This window comes from Eretmochelys imbricata, chromosome 17 (genome assembly GCF_965152235.1).
Source record: "Eretmochelys imbricata isolate rEreImb1 chromosome 17, rEreImb1.hap1, whole genome shotgun sequence".
Classification (NCBI taxonomy): domain Eukaryota; kingdom Metazoa; phylum Chordata; order Testudines; family Cheloniidae; genus Eretmochelys; species Eretmochelys imbricata.
The window spans coordinates 4,871,634-4,884,904 of NC_135588.1; the positions used below are offsets into that span (position 1 = coordinate 4,871,634).

At 37.9% G+C, this 13,271-nt stretch overlaps 1 protein-coding gene across 1 annotated transcript in view; it reads left to right on the plus strand.

Moving 5' to 3' along the window:
• Positions 1-13,271, plus strand: part of PPM1E (protein phosphatase, Mg2+/Mn2+ dependent 1E) — a 118,234-nt gene that overhangs the window by 728 nt on the left and 104,235 nt on the right. The window lies entirely within an intron of this gene.

Below are 13,271 nucleotides of genomic sequence, written 5' to 3' on the forward strand. Positions count from 1 at the left end.
GAGCAGGAAGGGATGCTGCCATGGCGTCTTGTTTGAGGTTTGAAACTGAAGGTTCCCAACAGAAGGTTTGTAAATGTGGAATCAGCTGCCAAGAAGTTAGTTTCTAATGCAAGGGGAAAAAAGAGGCAATGTATTTACAAACCAAGAGGCAAGCAACATCAGGAGAAATCCCCATGAGAAAGCTATTACTGATCTTGGGGCTATTTGTACTGTAAGCCAGAGAGCTAGGAAAGCCACCTACTGTATACTGTGTTCTGTGCAGGGCAGAGGCAGTTTCCAGATCTGTGCTTTGTAAAAGACTAGACCATAAAGGGAAAGCACATGGGACCTATTCTCAGTGTGAAAAAGTCGGTGGACTGAAACCTAAAGATCAGTTACCAGTGCTGTGTATTGTGTTTGACTTTGTAGGGTTGAAATAGGCATGGTTGTTAATGGTATTTCTTTCAAAAAGAATCTTTTAAAAACTGATGCTATAGGAGGAGACAAATGAACCTGTGAAAATATGCACAGCACGCTGGGGAGCTGTCTGACATTGAGCTGATAATTTTAATGAAAGGTGTTACTCCATTGCGCGCACACACAAAAGGAGAGAGAGAGAAAAGCAAGTTTTACAACTACATGATCCGCTTCTCTTAAATTCTGATCTGCCTTCTGCATTTGTGGATGACAGGGACAGCAGAATGAGGACCATAAAGGACAAAGCTTTTCCATTCACACACCTCGTAACTACCTCCCTGAGAGTCATTCCCTTCAGTACACTAGCAAATTCATAGGATGTGATAGAAAGGGTGTGAAAAGTCCTCTCTTCATTTTGGAAATATCTTTTTAAGAGCCAGACTTGTGTGTGGGGAAAAAAGGAAAAGTAAATCTCAATAGGATGTGAGAAATAGGAACAGGTGATTTATTTGCCTTTTGGTAGAAATAAACACAGTTTAACAAAATTATTATGGGCCCAATTCTGTAAGCCCCTCTACACTTGAATTCCTCCATTAAGTCAGTGCTTGAAGAATTGGGCTCTATAGCACAATTTGTATGTCTCTCTTTTCAGCCTCAGCAGACAAGAGTTTTAAGCAAAAAACATTCTGAAAGGATCTCTCGATCCTGGACTGGTCTTCCGCTCATTTTTCACCTTTGTGTATCTCTTTATGGGCTTCAGAATGAACTGCTTTATAGGTGTAGTTTTGTTTCTGGTGATGGCAGCGCAAAATCTCTTTCTAGCTACCTGTTTCATGAAGCAGAAGGCAGCATCTGCCTCAAAACCAAGGGAGTACAGGGACTATGTTATTGCAATAGTCCTCTGTCTGAAGAGGTTTTACTCAGTTTTAATTGTTAAACCTCCAATTTTTGCAAATGGAATTTCTGTATTAGATTATGCAACCATAACTATAGATTTATAGCTATTGTATATTCGGCTATGTAAGACAGCATTTAAAATAAATAAAAAAGCAATTTCTCAAAGTGTTCACTCAAGCTAAATATGATTTACATTAAATATCGAGCACTAAAATGACTGAAATAGCTTTTTCTTAAGTGATGATGGCATATGAAATAAGGGCAAGTAATACTAAATGGTCTTCAGATGTAGGTGGCACATTTTTAGTTTCTTAGCAAAAAAAAAACAAACCCAAAGATTCTTTTCAACAAGCACATGTATATAAAACAACAAACCAAAGTCGAATGATTTCCACTTGCAAGCTAAGGGCTGAATTCTGCAATTGCTTACAGAGATGAGTAGCTATATTCATTTGAGTAAAGTTACTCACAGGCACAAATGGTTATGATGGTCTTAAATTGAATGTGAAAATAAAAATTAAGTGATGTTTTACTGCTGTCTCACTGGCAAGGAAGTATATTTTGTCAAGGCATATTTTCTGTGACTATAACTGTATAGTAGTTAAATGACTGGTTGCATAATATGCAGTCAAGACCCACTACTGTGCAAAATTCAGCAGCTGTTTTTCAGTTATTTCAAGCATCCTATTTTGCTCTTTTTTTAATTAGAGAGGGCATGGCTCAGAAATGAGATCATACCTCCAGTGATGACAAAGTCTAGCAATTTTACCTTACTATGTAGCTCAGCCTCAGAAGAGCTCCTGTTTCTTGATTTTCTGCTGTTTTTTACCTTTACATTTCTCCTTGAAATTTCCAGTTCACAGTTTCTTTCTAGACACACCATATATTTGGAAAATTAGATGTATGTAATCTTTATATGTGTACTGTTCACTTTCTGAATGATGCACATCAAACTGAGCAGTAGAAGATAAGGTACAAGAGGGAGAGAATCTAATAGGAGTCACTCTTTCGAAGCATGCATTGGAATGGTGGCTTTGAAAGCCTTCATCCATTTTCATATTCTGTTATGTAACTGCTTGTTGATTGTGTAAAATGTGTATTTTGAAAAGTTTCTGCATAGGAACAAATCATAAACTTTAAGGTCCTAATCCTCCTCTCATTCAAATCAATGGCAACAGTGCAGTTGATTTCAGTGGGAACAGGATCAGGCCTTAAGTCTGACCTTTTCTGGAAGTTTTTAGTAGAAAGAGTGGTTAAAATTAGATGTAACAATAAGTTGTGTATAGGAAAAAAATTAGCATTCACTATCTTAATACTACTTATTAAAATATACAACACATATTTGTAAAGCCATTTCCTGTCAAAACCTGCACAAATCATTAAAACAACAGAAAGTTTGTACTATAAAAGCAAATAAATGGATATTTGTAAAGTGGGTAGAGGGGTGGGGTGAGGAGAGAAAAATGAGAAACAGACTCTAGGACCTGATCCTGTGCCCGTTGAAGTCAATGGCAAAGGTCCCATTAACTTCTGTGGTCCAGGATCAGGCCTCTGAAAATGATCTCATGCCCTTCTAAAACTTCCTGTGTCAAACTTTAAATACAAAATACTAGTCTGATTCTTGAATAAGGAACTAGAAACAACAGTAAGTGAAGGATCGGTTTTCTAACAGACAAAGAGATGTTGTCTGTTTAAAAGTCATATGATGTCATTGGAAAGAACAAATGTTGCTGTTATGCCTTTCAAAGTCAAAGAATTTAAAAAATTCAGTTGACCTGTCACTATGTGCTTTTGCATTTCTCTCAGCTTGGACAATAATAATCTTGGTAGTCACTTTCACTTCTGTTTATATTTTGTTTCACTTTCAAGTTCTTAATGGTGTAATGCCCTGTTTCTAAATTTGTTTAAAAAACAGTGGTTTTATTGGAATTAAAAATATAGAAGCATTTATCTAGTCTTAACTTCTGTAAAAGCATGTTTTTACAAAATCTAAATTTTAGGCCCCATTTAACTTGAAATTGACAATGACCAAACAGTTATTTTGAGGTACACAGAACGTTCATTGCAATTTCTAACTTGAAAAGGGAAACATGTAAGCATTATCGCTTTACTTTCCTTTGCAGAAGATAAAAGTATAAGTGTGGCTAGTGAACATTAAAGGGATATTGTTGGGACAGTTTAGACCCCAAGTTTAGGATTGACAAAAACAAAGTTTTAGAAAACCTAAGATCAATAGAAACATTTAATTGAGTGCAATTTATTTGTCCAAAAGTAAATATTATTATGCAATATTTGCAACCAAGACATTGCAGCATGAGGTTAGTACTCCAAGAACTAGAAAGTCAGTTTGACTTAGCTGTTTTTGATTGTTCAAGTTGGACTGAGTGAACGTGAACTGTAAACAAACAGCATAAACAGTGACCATTTTTACAGACATTTTAAAAATTTCAGTTTTAAAGATCTTGGGTCTTACTAAGTACACAGAAAAATACATTCTATAGTTTAATATTAGTTTACATCCAACTGTCTGTTTTGAAAATAAACTTCAAAGCAGCCATTTTGAAAATGTACCCCCATGGGAAGGGGTGATCTCCAGCTATCTCTTACCTCATAAATAAAGGTTCATCTCTCTTGCTGTAGAGGACAGATGTTGTTTTCTTTTCTGTCTGATGTAATATTAACCAATATTTTATTATCCTTATATCTATTATAGTCATCCTAGATAGTTACATGGCAAGCTTATAGATATTTCAGCATTTCACGTTGTTCAGATGTTTGTGGTACACTAAGACATTTTCCTCTGTTTTATGGCTTCCTGTTCTATACTATAGGTTCTATTGATGATATAAAAAGCCTCCATGCATTTGCAATAAAGTGTTTGAATACAGGTAATGTAGTAGGAAATACAACTATAGTACTTACCCATCTTGTTCAACAAAAAGAATGACACAAAGGGAACACTGTTCCTTTTTTTTAAGGTGTGGTTTGTTGAATCCTTTGCCTGGTTTTAGAATAGAAATGATGATGATGTTGGCATGTGCTGACAGTAAATGGATTCTGTGGATATCAATTACGTCTGTGTTGTGAATTGTCTATTGATTGTAGAATGAGAGACTGAGTGTCAACACCATTTTGGATTCTGTTTCCAGCTCTGCCACCAATTTACTTTATAACCTTGGTTGTTACTTAACTTCCCTCAGTTTACTGCACTGTTGGATGAGTGTGAAACACCGGAGGTTTGTGGCTGTATCGACTCTTGATTAGAGCCCCTTTCAGGCTCAGGAATGGACTTTTAAGGAGAGTTGTGGGGGACAGCAGCTGCCAAGAAAAACCCTGTCAGAATGGTTGGATTTGGAACAGTGACAGGGAGTCATGGGGAAGCAACAGTGAGGCCCCTGAACTGGTGTGGGGGACTAGGACCTCATGCACATACCTTTGGCCTCTACGGGATACCCTGAGATCTACATGATTTTAATACCAGAACTTCTGCTCTTTCTTGGAGCAAAATCACAATGTCTCAGACAGAAGAACTGGGAGGAAACTGAAACTTCAGTGTTCTCATTAATTGAGAACTGCTGCTTCTCTTTTATGAGAGGTTAATTTTATCTCCTAATGAAACTTTGTCCTTAGGTTTGACAGTAAGTGTTGTGGTTTCCCACAACCTTTTAGAAATGGACACAATTTATTAATTTATTTTGAAAATTATTATTATTTGCAAATAGGTTGTATTTACAGTGATGATTATAATGTTCAAAACAGAGCTAATGAAGCATGGATATAAGGATTGTAGAAAGTTATGTTTACTTTTTCAAAAGGAGGTTAGGAAGATTTCTGCTTAACATTTAGGCAATATTAGCGATTGCAGCCTCAGTAGTTTTGGTATATCTGTGTCAAATCATTTTCATACAGGGAGATACAACACAGAATATCCTTCTGATGGCCATATGACACAGAGGGTACAGTATTGTATTTCTTTGATCTTGAAATTTGGGCTGAGTTTCCTCATTAAAACCCCAAATGTCCACATTCCTTAAATTTGTACGCGGGGAGGGGGTTTGCCCTGTAAAATGAGATATTTTCTAGGGGTTGCTACCAAAATATCTCCAGATCAAACCTTCCCTCTTTCCTTTTTATAAAAATGTGAGTTTTTTTATAAGAAGACTTGTTCTAATTTAATCAAAATTAGATATATTTTAACAAAAAGGAACATCAGCTCAAAGTGAGTTAAGTATTGGAAAGATAAACTTCCATTTTGTAAGGACTTAGTGATATGGGATGGGATTTTCAAAAGTTCTAAAAGTGATTTAGGAGCAGAAGTCCTGTTTACTCTCAAGGGACTCGGGTGCTTTTGATAATATCACCCATAAAAAACAGAGCATGGTCACAAATTGATTATAAGCCAATTACTCTACTGAAGGCTTCTGATAATACAGCAAACCTAGGGAGTGAACCTTATGCATCTTGTGATGGAAGAATCATGATATGAAGTATCTGGTAGGTGTCTAACTCTTGTTACTCCCATTGAAGTTAATGGGATTTTGAATGTGTACTGACAGAAGAATCAAGCCTATAGCAAGCAATATATTCTCCTTTGAAGTCTCACATGAATATCATTAACTAAGAGGAGTTACTAAGAGGTAATGTGTGTGGATGTATCCTGTAGCTTATCAGTCACCCTTTGTCATATATAATTATAAACCACCTAAAAATCTTCGGCCAACTGAGTGCTCTCGTTGCCTCAAAAATAATACTTCTTTGGACTCTGTCTTTTGAATGAAGGAAGACTGAGCCTTATTCCTTGTGGTCTTTAAAGATTCCTTAGCAAGATTTTATAAGTTTGGCATTTTTAACTCAGATGTCCAGGCCAAATCCCAAGTAATTGTATTCTTCCTACCTAAATTTACCCTGTAGTTTCACTTAGATATAGTACACTTCCTGTCTTGAACTGCTGTGTAGTGTTTCTCTGTACTGTTAAAAACAGATACTTCATATCAAACCACTAGTGGATGAATTGTTTATTTAGATAGCCCTTTTCTTATGGAAGTTATAAGGATTAATTTAAGAATTTAGAGCCTTTCACCTGAGAAGCTCAATAAAAGTGCATTGTATTATTACTAATTACTATTACTGTTAATTAGAAATAACTCCTCCAAAGGATTTGTGTTTCCAGCTTTGTGCATAAAACACTTGTTTGCCCAGAATATTTTTACTTTAAAAGTCCTGATTATATTTGCCCTCTTCAGTGCTGCAGGTACTTCCCCACATATGCATAGAAGTAATAGACCATTCAGTTGTAATTCTGAGGAGGGATTTTAGGTGATTTTTTCTTGACCCTCCAGCTAAACCTCCAGAGCGCTTTTAATAAGTATTGTAATGACTGTCTGTTCTGAGTGTGCTTGTCTTCTTACTGTTTTTCTGCCAAACTGCTCACATGATTGCACTAAAAGCAAAAGTGGCTGTAGTATGTAGGAAAATTGTATTGCCAATGTCACTGAGAAATTATCCTTGCTTTTGTAGGTCACTTTTTCCTTTGTGTTTTTCTCCTTTGTGCTATTGTAGTTGTCCAGAAAAAAATGTTAAAAATTGGATGATATGGAATTAGGGTTCTAAAACATCTGATGCTCTTTGAGCCATGTTACAGACTGTCTTATGCAATACTATCATGATTATGTAATGTGAGAGGTTATAAAAATAACGTGTCCCAGGACAGTATAAGGTACATGTCTGCTTACAAGTTAGTAATCCATGACACATTACTAAAATATCCCTGATTGTTGTCATAAACTATAATGTAGTAGTCTGCCTCTTGTTGTTTAACTGAAATATTACTATCCAAATATTTTAGTGGCTTTAACATTACAAGATATTCAGTGATCCTATAACATGAATGCAGATTGCAAGCTAATTGTACAAAAATATTTCAGTTATGCTTTTTTTACTTCGCTAGGAAGAAAAAATTACCCTGGGTTCTAATAAGGCATTTTGTAGAGAAGTAAACACCAGAATCATAAATTAGAAATGGCAAGGAAAATAGCTGCCCTTGGGTACTTCAATAATTAATACTGAAATTGAAGAAGTTAACTAGATTTTGGTATTAGCTCTGTTCATGTTTCTACTGAATGGAAAACATAGCTGCAGGCAACTAATGACTGAACAACCCAAGGTTTTCAAGCTCTGGCACTGCTCATCAGTCCTGAAATTTGCATGGAAAGCTTCTAGATATCCAGTGATCCAGCAGGATTGAAAAGCTGGCTGGTAAACTTTGTCTGCGGTTACCCTCTGATCATAAGAAAAGCTTGCTTGAGTCTACGCAAGTCTGAATTGGGAAGCACTTATACTTGTCTTTTTTTAACAGATTTTATTATAGGAAGAGAAGTGTGCTATAGATTGGATACATTAGTGGTCAGCCCTCCACAAATAAAATTAGGAATATTAAGATCCAGACCCCATATAGCAAAATCTTTACAGTATTTTTGTTGGCCTTTTTCCTTTAAGGAGCAATCCAATAAATTCATTACTTCAAATTTAATGCAAGTTCAACTTCTCTTGCTGTGTAATTTACAGTAAAGAATTGGAACTCTTCATCTCCTTTGAGAACACCAGCTTGTATAGGCTCTGTATTTCCAAAGTGATGTGTTAACTAGAAAGAAAAGCAACATATCAGAATAAGAGTTGGCATCTTAATTCCTTAGCCAAACTCTAGGGCTCTGCTGTCCCCTCAGGCTAAGAGTTTCTTACGGAGGTACAAATCAACCCCTTAAAAAAGAGAGTGGCAGGTGACCCTTAACTATAGTTTTATGAATATTGTACAGTATGCTTTATAAGTGCTCCTCTCCAGGATGGATTTTCTTCCCCTACGGCCCCAACCTGAAGGGATAAATGGCCAGAAACTGATCTAGTCTGGTATTTAATTAATAATTACACTTTTCTTATTCCCAATTCCCTACAGAGGAAGTAGTAGGAGACTATAATTAACCTGTCCAAGTGTATCATATTGGCATGGAATAAGTTCTTGTTACGTTACTCATTGGTTTGGGATTGAAGATCTTTAGTCCTTACAGTTTTATAATTGGATAATAATGTTAATACAACCTAATTAAAATACTTTAATTCTCATTTTCTTTTTTTTTAAAAAAGAGAAATTTAAAAAATTTTTTAGGTGACCTGAAAATTAGGGAGAAAGTAGGAACTGATGTTCGTTCCATTCAAAATGATTTGGAAATGCAACAAATTTTATGTAACTTTCCTAATTCCAAACTTTTTATTCAATTATCTCCCACTGAAATCTTTAGAAATATTGTCATTGTCCTTAATGGAAGCAGGAATGAGCACATTGTTTCTCTCTGTCTAAGAAGTAAAAGTTCAAACCCAAATCCTGTGCATAGGAAGCACAGTATATCATCAGAATATTAAATATTATTATTGAACTATAGCTACCGTTAACCTTTTGTTTTCTTATTGCAGTAGTGCCTAAGGGCCCTAATCAGGGATCAGGGCTTCATTGGGCTTGCAACTGAATGAATATATGCCAAAACATGATTCCACCCCCAAAGAGCTTACAATATAAGTAATCTTTGTACTACTGTTACTTTCTTCTGTTGAGCATGAGATATCTAAGAATTATAATAAATCCTGTACATTGACCAAAGTAGAGGAGTTGAGAGTTCTACTTATCTAAAGATTGATAGAGAAATACTGGTATGTTCTGAGTAGATATGGCTTCTATTTATGGAGTAGTGGATTTTTCACTTGAGTTGTCCCATCCCACTTTCCTGAACAGTTCAGCTAAATATTTTATTAAACTAAAAAGAAAAGGAGTACTTGTGACACCTTAGAGACTAACCAATTTATTTGAGCATGAGCTTTCGTGAGCTACAGCTCACTTCATCGGATGCATACTGTGGAAACTGCAGAAAACATTATATACACAGAGACCATGAAACAATACCTCCTCCCACCCCACTCTCCTGCTGGTAATAGCTTATCTAAAGTGATCATCAAGTTGGGCCATTTCCAGCACAAATCCAGGTTTTCTCACCCTCCACCCCCCCCCCCCCCCACAAACTCACTCTCCTGCTGGTAATAGCCCATCCGAAGTGACCACTCTCTTTAAAATGTGTATGATAATCAAGATGGGCCATTTCCAGCACAAATCCAGGTTTTCTCACCCCCCCACTCCCCTCCAAAAACCACACACACAAACTCACTCTCCTGCTGGTAATAGCTTATCCAAAGTGACCACTCTCCTCACAATGTGTATGATAATCAAGGTGGGCCATTTCCAGCACAAATCCAGGTTTTCTCACCCCCCCCCACCCCCATACACACACAAACTCACTCTCCTGCTGGTAATAGCTCATCCAAAGTGACCACTCTCCCTACAATGTGCATGATAATCAAGGTGGGCCATTTCCAGCACAAATCCAGGTTTTCTCACACACACCCCCCTCCCCACACACACACAAACTCACTTTTCTGCTGGCAATAGCTCATCCAAACTGACCACTCTCCTTACAATGTGCATGATAATCAAGATGGGCCATTTCCAGCATAAATCCAAGTTTAACCAGGAATTCCACCATGATTTCAACAATTTCCATCCCACCATCAACCTCAGCCTGGTCCAGTCCACACAAGAGATCGACTTCCTGGACACTACAGTGCTAATAAACAATGGACACATAAACACCACCCTATACCGGAAACCTACTGACCGCTATTCCTACCTATATGCCTCCAGCTTTCACCCTGGCCACACCACACGATCCATCGTCTACAGCCAAGCTCTGCGATACAACCGCATTTGCTTCAACCCCTCAGACAGAGACAAACACCTACAAGATCTCTATCAAGCATTCTTACAACTGCAATACCCACCTGCGGAAGTGAAAAAACAGATTGATAGAGCCAGAAGAGTTCCCAGAAGTCACCTACTACAGGACAGGCCTAACAAAGAAATAACAGAACGCCACTAGCCGTCACCTTCAGCCCCCAACTAAAACCCCTCCAACGCATTATTAAGGATCTACAACCTATCCTGAAGGATGACCCAACACTCTCACAAATGTTGGGAGACAGGCCAGTCCTTGCCTACAGACAGCCCCCAACCTGAAGCAAATACTCACCAACAACCACATACCACACAACAGAACCACTAATCCAGGAACCTATCCTTGCAACAAAGCCCGTTGCCAGCTGTGCCCACATATCTATTCAGGGGACACCATCAAAGGGCCTAATAACATCAGCCACACTATCAGAGGCTTGTTCACCTGCACATCCACCAATGTGATATATGCCATCATGTGCCAGCAATGCCCCTCTGCCACGTACATTGGTCAAACTGGACAGTCTCTACGTAAAAGAATAAATGGACACAAATCAGATGTCAAGAATTATAACATTCATAAACCAGTCGGAGAACACTTCAGTCTCTCTGGTCACGCAATCACAGACATGAAGGTCGCTATCTTACAACAAAAAAACTTCAAATCCAGACTCCAGCGAGAAACTGCTGAATTGGAATTCATTTGCAAATTGGATACTATTAATTTAGGCTTAAATAAAGACTGGGAGTGGCTAAGTCATTATGCAAGGTAGCCTATTTCCCCTTGTTCCCCCCCCCCCCCCCCCCGACGTTCTGGTTAAACTTGGATTTATGCTGGAAATGGCCCATCTTGATTATCATGCACATTGTAAGGAGAGTGGTCAGTTTGGATGAGCTATTGCCAGCAGAAGAGTGAGTTTGTGTGTGGGGTTGCCAGCAGAAGAGTGAGTTTGTGTGTGGGGGGGTGGGGTGTGTGTGTGAGAAAACCTGGATTTGTGCTGGAAATGGCCCACCTTGATTATCATGCACATTGTAGGGAGAGTGGTCACTTTGGATGAGCTATTACCAGCAGGAGAGTGAGTTTGTGTGTGTATGGGGATGGGGGGGGGGGTGAGAGAACCTGGATTTGTGCTGGAAATGGCCCACCTTGATTATCATACACATTGTGAGGAGAGTGGTCACTTTGGATAAGCTATTACCAGCAGGAGAGTGAGTTTGTGTGTGTGGTTTTTGGAGGGGAGTGGGGGGGTGAGAAAACCTGGATTTGTGCTGGAAATGGCCCACCTTGATTATCATACACATTTTAAAGAGAGTGGTCACTTTGGATGGGCTATTACCAGCAGGAGAGTGAATTTGTGTGTGGGGGGGGTGGAGGGTGAGAAAACCTGGATTTGTGCTGGAAATGGCCCAACTTGATGATCACTTTAGATAAGCTATTACCAGCAGGAGAGTGGGGTGGGAGGAGGTATTGTTTCATGGTCTCTGTGTATATAATGTCTTCTGCAGTTTCCACAGTATGCATCCGATGAAGTGAGCTGTAGCTCACGAAAGCTCATGCTCAAATAAATTGGTTAGTCTCTAAGGTGCCACAAGTACTCCTTTTCTTTTTGCGAATACAGACTAACACGGCTGTTACTCTGAAACCTTTTATTAAACTGTAATCCATTGCTGAGAGAGACAGAGAGAGAATAACTAAACAGACCTAAAAAGAAAAGGAGTACTTGTGGCACCTTAGAGACTAACCAAACAGACCTAGCCATTACAAGGTGAATTTAATGTTTTTCCAAAAGTATGTTGTTAAATCATAGAATTTGGGACGCTTAGAGATATTTACAATAGATTTTACAAGGAGGGTTCATCATCTCAAGCTTAAGTTGGAACACAGGATGTTTAGTGGATACCGTTACAGTGCAGAAAGCCTATGAACTACTCTGGAAAACTATTATAAAGTTTCAGAAAGCAGAAGAAAGTTAAGCTATGCTACCAATACATAGGAGGTATTTCAATGAGAGACAAAGGAGGAGTGGGGACAAATAGAAATAGTATTCACTTAAGATATGGTCTGCCAGAAAGAAGCTAAACTTGTGGTTTGGCCAGGTTCTGGAGGACTAAAGTAAAGATGAGACCTACTGTCACATTGCAACCTCTCTTGGGCCAGAAGAGAGAAGGAGCAGCCTTATATTGTTCTGCCTGATCACATAATGAACATTGGCACCAAGAAAAGCCTGTCATTCTCTTATCTTCCCTTAAACTCCCCTCTTCCCGCCCCCCTCCCCCAATCCTTTGGACTGTGTGTGCTCCATAAAGATAATTCTGTAACTCTGTACCATCTGCACAGAAGTTCATATATTACCCAAAGTTACTGAACACCTGTGCAACTTCCATTGAAGTCTTTGGAGAAGAAAAGGTAATTTAGGAGAGAATTTGGCCCAGAGTATACCCCGGGCTGTTAGCTGAAAAGGAGAAGTGAACCTGCATTTATTAATCTGATCCTCTTCCCTGGTGCATTGTTCATTGGAGAATAAACTTGAAATGGTTTAAGCTTTTCTGATTGGTGTTAACCTTTCTTCAATTTCACTGATTACAAATGACCCAAATGATCACTTAAAATATTTAATATCTTGTTAATTAATTGTATGTTAGTTTTAGAATAACAATTTTGGATATTGGTATGAACTGTAAAATGAAGTCATTTCAGATCACATGCATTTAATCTTAAATTCTGTAAAACAGGCATTCCACACTGATAGCTGTGCTGACATATGTTGCCTTTTTTAGTAAACAGAAATAGAAAACAGAGAGCAAAGAACAAATTGAGTTCTAAATCTATCTCCTGGGATTAGAGAGAAAACTGTTTTCTCTGGATTAGGTATTGATCTCTAAAGGATTATTGAATGTCCTAAAATACTTTCCAACAACAAAACCCACCTCTGTGTTGTGGGGGAGGGGAGGAGTCCAAATAAGGAATTAAAAGACACTTTCTACATGATGGGATACCAGCATTATACAGTAGTATGCATAAACACAAAACACGTTTCTGATTTGTTTTTTTTGCATGTGACCTAAATATTATTTAAAATTTAGCACAGAATTCATTTATTTTAATTATTGTCTGATTTATCTGTTAAATGTTTTCTTATTAATAATCAAA